The sequence below is a fragment of the Ranitomeya imitator genome, chromosome 4 (assembly GCF_032444005.1).
Source record: "Ranitomeya imitator isolate aRanImi1 chromosome 4, aRanImi1.pri, whole genome shotgun sequence".
In the NCBI taxonomy this organism is placed as follows: domain Eukaryota; kingdom Metazoa; phylum Chordata; class Amphibia; order Anura; family Dendrobatidae; genus Ranitomeya; species Ranitomeya imitator.
In genome coordinates this window covers 90582849-90595009 of record NC_091285.1, presented here as the reverse complement: position 1 = coordinate 90595009, position 12161 = coordinate 90582849, and the positions used below count along the sequence as shown (strand labels likewise).

General features: G+C 40.3%; 6 non-coding genes across 6 annotated transcripts; all 6 read right to left on the bottom strand.

Moving 5' to 3' along the window:
* Nucleotides 1–90: 90 nt before the first annotated feature.
* Nucleotides 91–172, bottom strand: TRNAL-AAG (transfer RNA leucine (anticodon AAG)). Its single transcript has one exon. It is a non-coding gene; the product is annotated as a tRNA-Leu (tRNA).
* A 239-nt stretch (nt 173–411) lies between these two features.
* On the bottom strand, nt 412–493 carry TRNAL-UAG (transfer RNA leucine (anticodon UAG)). Its single transcript has one exon. It is a non-coding gene; the product is annotated as a tRNA-Leu (tRNA).
* Nucleotides 494–3458: 2965 nt separating this feature from the next.
* TRNAL-AAG (transfer RNA leucine (anticodon AAG)) lies at nt 3459–3540 on the bottom strand. Its single transcript has one exon. It is a non-coding gene; the product is annotated as a tRNA-Leu (tRNA).
* Nucleotides 3541–6336: 2796 nt separating this feature from the next.
* Nucleotides 6337–6418, bottom strand: TRNAL-AAG (transfer RNA leucine (anticodon AAG)). The gene has a single exon. It is a non-coding gene; the product is annotated as a tRNA-Leu (tRNA).
* Nucleotides 6419–6657: 239 nt separating this feature from the next.
* Nucleotides 6658–6739, bottom strand: TRNAL-UAG (transfer RNA leucine (anticodon UAG)). Its single transcript has one exon. It is a non-coding gene; the product is annotated as a tRNA-Leu (tRNA).
* Nucleotides 6740–9544: 2805 nt separating this feature from the next.
* On the bottom strand, nt 9545–9626 carry TRNAL-UAG (transfer RNA leucine (anticodon UAG)). Its single transcript has one exon. It is a non-coding gene; the product is annotated as a tRNA-Leu (tRNA).
* Nucleotides 9627–12161: the final 2535 nt, after the last annotated feature.

The following is a 12161-nucleotide window of genomic DNA, read 5'->3' as shown; positions in this document are numbered from 1 at the left end:
TCTATCAACTGTCTTTTCCTAAACAGAAACCCACACACTCATGCAAATACAAAATCATTTGAATTAGATCAAAATGTTCTAAAGACCTACTGGCAGCAGTGGGATTTGAACCCACGCCTCTGAAGAGACTGGAGCCTTAATCCAGCGCCTTAGACCGCTCGGCCATGCTACCCTAATATACTACATAAAAAAAGCTTCCTTAGAGTAAGTTTAGTGAATTTTCCTACATTTTAACTTCTTCAAGGTGGAAAATGGATAGGTCTCTAAGCAAAAAGCAATGATTCTATCTACTGTCTTTTGCAAAACAGCAAAGCATGGACTCATACAAATACAAAATAATAAAACACATGCTAATTTTTCTATTAGCAAAATCATAAATATAAGCTAAAAAGTTTCAAAGTAGAAATACACTGGCAGCAGTGGGATTTGAACCCACGCCTCCAAAGAGACTGGAGCCTAAGTCCAGCGCCTTAGACCACTCGGCCATGCTACCTTTAACAGCATGATTTTTACGATTCCTTATCTTAACTGAAAACCGCAAAATTATACAAATACAAAAGATTAAATCACATGTTAATTTGCATGTTAGCAAAATCATAAGAATAAGTACAAAAACATTTCAAGACCGCATAATACTGGCAGCAGTGGGATTAAAGCATATGCTAATTTTGTATGTTAGCATAATTATAAGAATAAGATAACAAGGTTTAACATAGCATAATGTTCTAGAATAGTCTGTTTAATCGCCGCATACTCACAGTTCCCCCGAGGGTCCATAGCTCTATAGGCTTCAGCAGCTCCACCCTCTAAGAACCCCACAAGATGTCGAACTCGCTCCCTTTCCGGGACTTCCATTAATCAACACTGATGCTCAAAGTCCTGGAAGAAGCCCTCAATGTCGCCTGCAGCCTCATTAAAGGGCTTAAAGTCTTTGTGGGACACTCTGGGGAGTTCCCTCATGGTGGGTGCTGAGGTTACAGTCTGTCTGGAGCTTCTAGCTGCTTCCAAAGCGATCTGCTCCAGCAATGCCATCTCCTGAGCTCTGTGAATGGCCTTCCTCTTATCGTCTATGGTGGCCTCTTCTCCCAGAAATGCCAACTCCTCCTCGTACCACACAACCCACTGACTTTTTTGGGTATTTACCTCCGGCTGCAGTCTTTCCTCCATTTGCTGTGAGGATCCTTCCTCAGTGTCATCTTGCAGGCGAACTCCTTCCAAAGCCTCAATTAGCTGCTCCTTGGAGAGTCCTTTAAAACGGACTCCTACTTCATGGGCCTTTGTTTGTAGGTTCATCGCAGTCCAGCTCTTGTACTCTGCGGTGCTGGTTCCCAATGTTGATGGGCCTTTGTCGTCAATTCCTTCTGCTCTGATCCCACTGCTGCCAACCAGTTTGTGACGGGGTGTACAGCAGAGCAGGAAGGGACAACAGGCCGAGGGATGATCCAATGAGATTTATTAAAGCAGGGAGCATACAACATCAAATATCCATAATGTCCTTCAAGTCTACCAGAAGTCCACAATAAGCCCAAGTAAATAAACAGATCTGGAGGTGCTTTCCAGTAATCCCGCACCCGATAAACGAAACAATAGTCCTTCCACGAGTCCAACAGAACAGATTCGGGGGCACCTCCAGATAATCCTTGTGCCAGCTAACAAAGCAATAGTCCACATGAGTCCAAGGGATCCCAAAACAATCTCACGAACGACGAGATATGTCCTCAGCTCAAGTCTCATCCCGTACGCTTCCGCAGTCACAGATGGACGTGGGGTCTTGCCTCAGCTAAGAATCCCCACTCCTTCCCCTTTAAGGATCAACTCACATCTGATCTCAAAAATAAGAATGGATTATCTGAGCTCCTGGGATCCGCCCATGAAGGGGGGTAGGGGTCACACCTTCTATTCAATGGTTGGGTCCACCTGAAGATTCTAGACTGGTCGGCTCCTCTTAGTCTATCTAGTATGTACATATGACTAGCCACCTGCTGTGAGAAAGAATGGCTATTCTTCACTAGTGGTGTTGACAAACCTTAATTACATTATAGCTTAGGGCTGCAAGTATTGGGGGAAGGAGACATATTGTTACAGGTGAACTCCCTGCACAAGAAAATACATAAATTACAGCTAATAGAAACCAGAGAACAGTTACATACATCAAATGACATATTATTCAAATACAGGACAGGGCAAAAGTACATATCATGACAGACATGTCTCTAAATATTAGGAAAAAAACAATAATTCTATCAACTGTTTTTATCTTAACCAGAAAGAAAACACTTAAGCAAATACAAAAGAAGATTAAAACACATGTAAGTTTGTATGTTAGTAAAATCATAAGAGTAAGTTCAAAACAATTTTCAAGCACATATCATACTGGCAGCAGTGGGATGAAAGCACATGCAAATTTTGTCTGTTTTCATAATTATAAGAATAAGATCAAAAGATTTTCAAGAACTCATACTGCTGAGTCATACTCAGCATGATTAAGTAGGCTTCCTTAGAGTAAGTGAAGTACATTTGACAACATTTAAAATTAGTGCATGTTGGAAAAAGGGCATGTCTCTAAACATTAGGAAAAACCAATGATTCTATCAACGGTCTTTATCTTAACCGAAAACCGAAAAATCATACAAATACAAAAGAAGATTAGATCACATGCTAATTTGCATGTTAGCAAAATCATAAGAATAAGTACAAAAACATTTCAAGACCTCATAATACTGGCAGCAGTGGGATTAAAGCATATGCTAATTTTGTATGTTAGCATAGTTATAAGAATAAGATAAAAAGGTTTTAAGGAACTCTTACTACTGGCAGCAGTGGGATTTGAACCTACAGGTCTGTTGTAAAATGGTTAAGTCTCTAAACAATAGGAAAAACCAATGATTCTATCAACTGTCTTTTCCTAAACAGAAATCCACACACTCATGCAAATACAAAATCATAAGAATTAGATCAAAAGGTTCTGAAGACCTACTGGCAGCAGTCGGATTTGAACCCACGCCTCTGAAGAGACTGGAGCCTTAATCCAGCGCCTTAGACCGCTCGGCCATGCTACCTTTAGCAGCATGACTTTTAAGATTCCTTATCTTAACTGAAAACCACAAAATTATACAAATACAAAAGATTAAATCACATGTTAATTTGCATGTTAGCAAAATCATAAGAATAAGTACAAAAACATTTCAAGACCGCATAATACTGGCAGCAGTGGGATTAAAGCATATGCTAATTTTGTATATTAGCGTATGTATAAGAATAAGATAAAAAGGTTTTAAGGAACTCTTACTACTGGCAGCAGTGGGATTTAAACCTACAGGTCTGTTGTAAAATGGTTAAGTCTCTAAACAATAGGAAAAAACAATGATTCTATCAACTGTCTTTTCCTAAACAGAAACCCACACACTCATGCAAATACAAAATCATTTGAATTAGATCAAAATGTTCTAAAGACCTACTGGCAGCAGTGGGATTTGAACCCACGCCTCTGAAGAGACTGGAGCCTTAATCCAGCGCCTTAGACCACTCGGCCATGCTACCCTAATATACTACATAAAAAAAGCTTCCTTAGAGTAAGTTTAGTGAATTTTCCTACATTTTAACTTCTTCAAGGTGGAAAATGGATAGGTCTCTAAGCAAAAAGCAATGATTCTATCTACTGTCTTTTGCAAAACAGCAAAGCATGGACTCATACAAATACAAAATAATAAAACACATGCTAATTTTTCTATTAGCAAAATCATAAATATAAGCTAAAAAGTTTCAAAGTAGAAATACACTGGCATTTGAACCCACGCCTCCAAAGAGACTGGAGCCTAAGTCCAGCGCCTTAGACCACTCGGCCATGCTACCTTTAACAGCATGATTTTTACGATTCCTTATCTTAACTGAAAACCGCAAAATTATAGAAATACAAAAGATTAAATCACATGTTAATTTGCATGTTAGCAAAATCATAAGAATAAGTACAAAAACATTTCAAGACCGCATAATACTGGCAGCAGTGGGATTAAAGCATATGCTAATTTTGTATGTTAGCATAATTATAAGAATAAGATAACAAGGTTTAACATAGCATAATGTTCTAGAATAGTCTGTTTAATCGCCGCATACTCACAGTTCCCCCGAGGGTCCATAGCTCTATAGGCTTCAGCAGCTCCACCCTCTAAGAACCCCACAAGATGTCGAACTCGCTCCCTTTCCGGGACTTCCATTAATCAACACTGATGCTCAAAGTCCTGGAAGAAGCCCTCAATGTCGCCTGCAGCCTCATTAAAGGGCTTAAAGTCTTTGTGGGACACTCTGGGGAGTTCCCTCATGGTGGGTGCTGAGGTTACAGTCTGTCTGGAGCTTCTAGCTGCTTCCAAAGCGATCTGCTCCAGCAATGCCATCTCCTGAGCTCTGTGAATGGCCTTCCTCTTATCGTCTATGGTGGCCTCTTCTCCCAGAAATGCCAACTCCTCCTCGTACCACACAACCCACTGACTTTTTTGGGTATTTACCTCCGGCTGCAGTCTTTCCTCCATTTGCTGTGAGGATCCTTCCTCAGTGTCATCTTGCAGGCGAACTCCTTCCAAAGCCTCAATTAGCTGCTCCTTGGAGAGTCCTTTAAAACGGACTCCTACTTCATGGGCCTTTGTTTGTAGGTTCATCGCAGTCCAGCTCTTGTACTCTGCGGTGCTGGTTCCCAATGTTGATGGGCCTTTGTCCTCCATTCCTTCTGCTCTGATCCCACTGCTGCCAACCAGTTTGTGACGGGGTGTACAGCAGAGCAGGAAGGGACAACAGGCCGAGGGATGATCCAATGAGATTTATTAAAGCAGGGAGCATACAACATCAAATATCCATAATGTCCTTCAAGTCCACCAGAAGTCCACAATAAGCCCAAGTAAATAAACAGATCTGGAGGTGCTTTCCAGTAATCCCGCACCCGATAAACGAAACAATAGTCCTTCCACGAGTCCAACAGAACAGATTCGGGGGCACCTCCAGATAATCCTTGTGCCAGCTAACAAAGCAATAGTCCACATGAGTCCAAGGGATCCCAAAACAATCTCACGAACGACGAGATATGTCCTCAGCTCAAGTCTCATCCCGTACGCTTCCGCAGTCACAGATGGACGTGGGGTCTTGCCTCAGCTAAGAATCCCCACTCCTTCCCCTTTAAGGATCAACTCACATCTGATCTCAAAAATAAGAATGGATTATCTGAGCTCCTGGGATCCGCCCATGAAGGGGGGTAGGGGTCACACCTTCTATTCAATGGTTGGGTCCACCTGAAGATTCTAGACTGGTCGGCTCCTCTTAGTCTATCTAGTATGTACATATGACTAGCCACCTGCTGTGAGAAAGAATGGCTATTCTTCACTAGTGGTGTTGACAAACCTTAATTACATTATAGCTTAGGGCTGCAAGTATTGGGGGAAGGAGACATATTGTTACAGGTGAACTCCCTGCACAAGAAAATACATAAATTACAGCTAATAGAAACCAGAGAACAGTTACATACATCAAATGGCATATTATTCAAATACAGGACAGGGCAAAAGTACATATCATGACAGACATGTCTCTAAATATTAGGAAAAAAACAATAATTCTATCAACTGTTTTTATCTTAACCAGAAAGAAAACACTTAAGCAAATACAAAAGAAGATTAAAACACATGTAAGTTTGTATGTTAGTAAAATCATAAGAGTATGTTCAAAACAATTTTCAAGCACATATCATACTGGCAGCAGTGGGATGAAAGCACATGCAAATTTTGTCTGTTTTCATAATTATAAGAATAAGATCAAAAGATTTTCAAGAACTCATACTGCTGAGTCATACTCAGCATGATTAAGTAGGCTTCCTTAGAGTAAGTGAAGTACATTTGACAACATTTAAAATTAGTGCATGTTGGAAAAAGGGCATGTCTCTAAACATTAGGAAAAACCAATGATTCTATCAACGGTCTTTATCTTAACCGAAAACCGAAAAATCATACAAATACAAAAGAAGATTAGATCACATGCTAATTTGCATGTTAGCAAAATCATAAGAATAAGTACAAAAACATTTCAAGACCTCATAATACTGGCAGCAGTGGGATTAAAGCATATGCTAATTTTGTATGTTAGCATAGTTATAAGAATAAGATAAAAAGGTTTTAAGGAACTCTTACTACTGGCAGCAGTGGGATTTGAACCTACAGGTCTGTTGTAAAATGGTTAAGTCTCTAAACAATAGGAAAAACCAATGATTCTATCAACTGTCTTTTCCTAAACAGAAATCCACACACTCATGCAAATACAAAATCATAAGAATTAGATCAAAAGGTTCTGAAGACCTACTGGCAGCAGTGGGATTTGAACCCACGCCTCTGAAGAGACTGGAGCCTTAATCCAGCGCCTTAGACCGCTCGGCCATGCTACCCTAATATACTACATAAAAACAGCTTCCTTAGAGTAAGTTTAGTGAATTTTCCTACATTTTAACTTCTTCAAGGTGGAAAATGGATAGGTCTCTAAGCAAAAAGCAATGATTCTATCTACTGTCTTTTGCAAAACAGCAAAGCATGGACTCATACAAATACAAAATAATAAAACACATGCTAATTTTTCTATTAGCAAAATCATAAATATAAGCTAAAAAGTTTCAAAGTAGAAATACACTGGCAGCAGTGGGATTTGAACCCACGCCTCCAAAGAGACTGGAGCCTAAGTCCAGCGCCTTAGACCACTCGGCCATGCTACCTTTAACAGCATGATTTTTACGATTCCTTATCTTAACTGAAAACCGCAAAATTATACAAATACAAAAGATTAAATCACATGTTAATTTGCATGTTAGCAAAATCATAAGAATAAGTACAAAAACATTTCAAGACCGCATAATACTGGCAGCAGTGGGATTAAAGCATATGCTAATTTTGTATGTTAGCATAATTATAAGAATAAGATAACAAGGTTTAACATAGCATAATGTTCTAGAATAGTCTGTTTAATCGCCGCATACTCACAGTTCCCCCGAGGGTCCATAGCTCTATAGGCTTCAGCAGCTCCACCCTCTAAGAACCCCACAAGATGTCGAACTCGCTCCCTTTCCGGGACTTACATTAATCAACACTGATGCTCAAAGTCCTGGAAGAAGCCCTCAATGTCGCCTGCAGCCTCATTAAAGGGCTTAAAGTCTTTGTGGGACACTCTGGGGAGTTCCCTCATGGTGGGTGCTGAGGTTACAGTCTGTCTGGAGCTTCTAGCTGCTTCCAAAGCGATCTGCTCCAGCAATGCCATCTCCTGAGCTCTGTGAATGGCCTTCCTCTTATCGTCTATGGTGGCCTCTTCTCCCAGAAATGCCAACTCCTCCTCGTACCACACAACCCACTGACTTTTTTGGGTATTTACCTCCGGCTGCAGTCTTTCCTCCATTTGCTGTGAGGATCCTTCCTCAGTGTCATCTTGCAGGCGAACTCCTTCCAAAGCCTCAATTAGCTGCTCCTTGGAGAGTCCTTTAAAACGGACTCCTACTTCATGGGCCTTTGTTTGTAGGTTCATCGCAGTCCAGCTCTTGTACTCTGCGGTGCTGGTTCCCAATGTTGATGGGCCTTTGTCCTCCATTCCTTCTGCTCTGATCCCACTGCTGCCAACCAGTTTGTGACGGGGTGTACAGCAGAGCAGGAAGGGACAACAGGCCGAGGGATGATCCAATGAGATTTATTAAAGCAGGGAGCATACAACATCAAATATCCATAATGTCCTTCAAGTCCACCAGAAGTCCACAATAAGCCCAAGTAAATAAACAGATCTGGAGGTGCTTTCCAGTAATCGCGCACCCGATAAACGAAACAATAGTCCTTCCACGAGTCCAACAGAACAGATTCGGGGGCACCTCCAGATAATCCTTGTGCCAGCTAACAAAGCAATAGTCCACATGAGTCCAAGGGATCCCAAAACAATCTCACGAACGACGAGATATGTCCTCAGCTCAAGTCTCATCCCGTTCGCTTCAGCAGTCACAGATGGACGTGGGGTCTTGCCTCAGCTAAGAATCCCCACTCCTTCCCCTTTAAGGATCAACTCACATCTGATCTCAAAAATAAGAATGGATTATCTGAGCTCCTGGGATCCGCCCATGAAGGGGGGTAGGGGTCACACCTTCTATTCAATGGTTGGGTCCACCTGAAGATTCTAGACTGGTCGGCTCCTCTTAGTCTATCTAGTATGTACATATGACTAGCCACCTGCTGTGAGAAAGAATGGCTATTCTTCACTAGTGGTGTTGACAAACCTTAATTACATTATAGCTTAGGGCTGCAAATATTGGGGGAAGGAGACATATTGTTACAGGTGAACTCCCAGCACAAGAAAATACATAAATTACAGCTAATAGAAACCAGAGAACAGTTACATACATCAAATGGCATATTATTCAAATACAGGACAGGGCAAAAGTACATATCATGACAGACATGTCTCTAAATATTAGGAAAAAAACAATAATTCTATCAACTGTTTTTATCTTAACCAGAAAGAAAACACTTAAGCAAATACAAAAGAAGATTAAAACACATGTAAGTTTGTATGTTAGTAAAATCATAAGAGTAAGTTCAAAACAATTTTCAAGCACATATCATACTGGCAGCAGTGGGATGAAAGCACATGCAAATTTTGTCTGTTTTCATAATTATAAGAATAAGATCAAAAGATTTTCAAGAACTCATACTGCTGAGTCATACTCAGCATGATTAAGTAGGCTTCCTTAGAGTAAGTGAAGTACATTTGACAACATTTAAAATTAGTGCATGTTGGAAAAAGGGCATGTCTCTAAACATTAGGAAAAACCAATGATTCTATCAACGGTCTTTATCTTAACCGAAAACCGAAAAATCATACAAATACAAAAGAAGATTAGATCACATGCTAATTTGCATGTTAGCAAAATCATAAGAATAAGTACAAAAACATTTCAAGACCTCATAATACTGGCAGCAGTGGGATTAAAGCATATGCTAATTTTGTATGTTAGCATAGTTATAAGAATAAGATAAAAAGGTTTTAAGGAACTCTTACTACTGGCAGCAGTGGGATTTGAACCTACAGGTCTGTTGTAAAATGGTTAAGTCTCTAAACAATAGGAAAAAACAATGATTCTATCAACTGTCTTTTCCTAAACAGAAACCCACACACTCATGCAAATACAAAATCATTTGAATTAGATCAAAATGTTCTGAAGTGCAGCAGTGGGATTTGAACCCACGCCTCTGAAGAGACTGGAGCCTTAATCCAGCGCCTTAGACCGCTCGGCCATGCTACCTTAATATACTATATGAAAAAAGCTTTCTTAGAGTAAGTTTAGTGAATTTTCCTACAGTTTAACTTCTTCAAGGTGTAAAATGGAAAGGTCTCTAAGCAAAAAGGAAAAAGCAATGATTCTATCTACTGTCTTTTGCAAAACAGCAAAGCATGGACTCATACAAATACAAAATAATAAAACACATGCAAATTTCTCTATTAGCAAAATCATAAATATAAGCTAAAAAGTTTCAAAGTAGAAATACACTGGCAGCAGTGGGATTTGAACCCACGCCTCCAAAGAGACTGGAGCCTAATTCCAGCGCCTTAGACCACTCGGCCATGCTACCTTTAACAGGATGATTTTTACGATTCCTTATCTTAACTGAAAACCGCAAAATTATACAAATACAAAAGATTAAATCACGTTAATTTGCATGTTAGCAAAATCATAAGAATAAGTACAAAAACATTTCAAGACCGCATAATACTGGCAGCAGTGGGATTAAAGCATATGCTAATTTTGTATGTTAGCATAATTATAAGAATAAGATAACAAGGTTTAACATAGCATAATGTTCTAGAATAGTCTGTTTAATCGCCGCATACTCACAGTTCCCCCGAGGGTCCATAGCTCTATAGGCTTCAGCAGCTCCACCCTCTAAGAACCCCACAAGATGTCGAACTCGCTCCCTTTCCGGGACTTCCATTAATCAACACTGATGCTCAAAGTCCTGGAAGAAGCCCTCAATGTCGCCTGCAGCCTCATTAAAGGGCTTAAAGTCTTTGTGGGACACTCTGGGGAGTTCCCTCATGGTGGGTGCTGAGGTTACAGTCTGTCTGGAGCTTCTAGCTGCTTCCAAAGCGATCTGCTCCAGCAATGCCATCTCCTGAGCTCTGTGAATGGCCTTCCTCTTATCGTCTATGGTGGCCTCTTCTCCCAGAAATGCCAACTCCTCCTCGTACCACACAACCCACTGACTTTTTTGGGTATTTACCTCCGGCTGCAGTCTTTCCTCCATTTGCTGTGAGGATCCTTCCTCAGTGTCATCTTGCAGGCGAACTCCTTCCAAAGCCTCAATTAGCTGCTCCTTGGAGAGTCCTTTAAAACGGACTCCTACTTCATGGGCCTTTGTTTGTAGGTTCATCGCAGTCCAGCTCTTGTACTCTGCGGTGCTGGTTCCCAATGTTGATGGGCCTTTGTCCTCCATTCCTTCTGCTCTGATCCCACTGCTGCCAACCAGTTTGTGACGGGGTGTACAGCAGAGCAGGAAGGGACAACAGGCCGAGGGATGATCCAATGAGATTTATTAAAGCAGGGAGCATACAACATCAAATATCCATAATGTCCTTCAAGTCCACTAGAAGTCCACAATAAGCCCAAGGAAATAAACAGATCTGGAGGTGCTTTCCAGTAATCCCGCACCCGATAAACGAAACAATAGTCCTTCAACGAGTCCAACAGAACAGATTCGGGGGCACCTCCAGATAATCCTTGTGCCAGCTAACAAAGCAATGGTCCACATGAGTCCAAGGGATCCCAAAACAATCTCACGAACGACGAGATATGTCCTCAGCTCAAGTCTCATCCCGTACGCTTCCGCAGTCACAGATGGACGTGGGGTCTTGCCTCAGCTAAGAATCCCCACTCCTTCCCCTTTAAGGATCAACTCACATCTGATCTCAAAAATAAGAATGGATTATCTGAGCTCCTGGGATCCGCCCATGAAGGGGGGTAGGGGTCACACCTTCTATTCAATGGTTGGGTCCACCTGAAGATTCTAGACTGGTCTGCTCCTCTTAGTCTATAAAGTATGTACATATGACTAGCCACCTGCTGTGAGAAAGAATGGCTATTCTTCACTAGTGGTGTTGACAAACCTTAATTACATTATAGCTTAGGGCTGCAAGTATTGGGGGAAGGAGACATATTGTTACAGGTGAACTCCCAGCACAAGAAAATACATAAATTACAGCTAATAGAAACCAGAGAACAGTTACATACATCAAATGGCATATTATTCAAATACAGGACAGGGCAAAAGTACATATCATGACAGACATGTCTCTAAATATTAGGAAAAAAACAATAATTCTATCAACTGTTTTTATCTTAACCAGAAAGAAAACACTTAAGCAAATACAAAAGAAGATTAAAACACATGTAAGTTTGTATGTTAGTAAAATCATAAGAGTAAGTTCAAAACAATTTTCAAGCACATATCATACTGGCAGCAGTGGGATGAAAGCACATGCAAATTTTGTCTGTTTTCATAATTATAAGAATAAGATCAAAAGATTTTCAAGAACTCATACTGCTGAGTCATACTCAGCATGATTAAGTAGGCTTCCTTAGAGTAAGTGAAGTACATTTGACAACATTTAAAATTAGTGCATGTTGGAAAAAGGGCATGTCTCTAAACATTAGGAAAAACCAATGATTCTATCAACGGTCTTTATCTTAACTGAAAACCGAAAAATCATACAAATACAAAAGAAGATTAGATCACATGCTAATTTGCATGTTAGCAAAATCATAAGAATAAGTACAAAAACATTTCAAGACCTCATAATACTGGCAGCAGTGGGATTAAAGCATATGCTAATTTTGTATGTTAGCATAGTTATAAGAATAAGATAAAAAGGTTTTAAGGAACTCTTACTACTGGCAGCAGTGGGATTTGAACCTACAGGTCTGTTAGTCAAATGATTAAGTCTCTAAACAATAGGAAAAACCAATGAATCTATCAACTGTCTTTTCCTAAACAGAAATCCACACACTCATGCAAATACAAAATCATAAGAATTAGATCAAAAGGTTGTGAAGACCTACTGGCAGCAGTGGGATTTGAACCAACGCCTCTGAAGAGACTGGAGCCTTAATC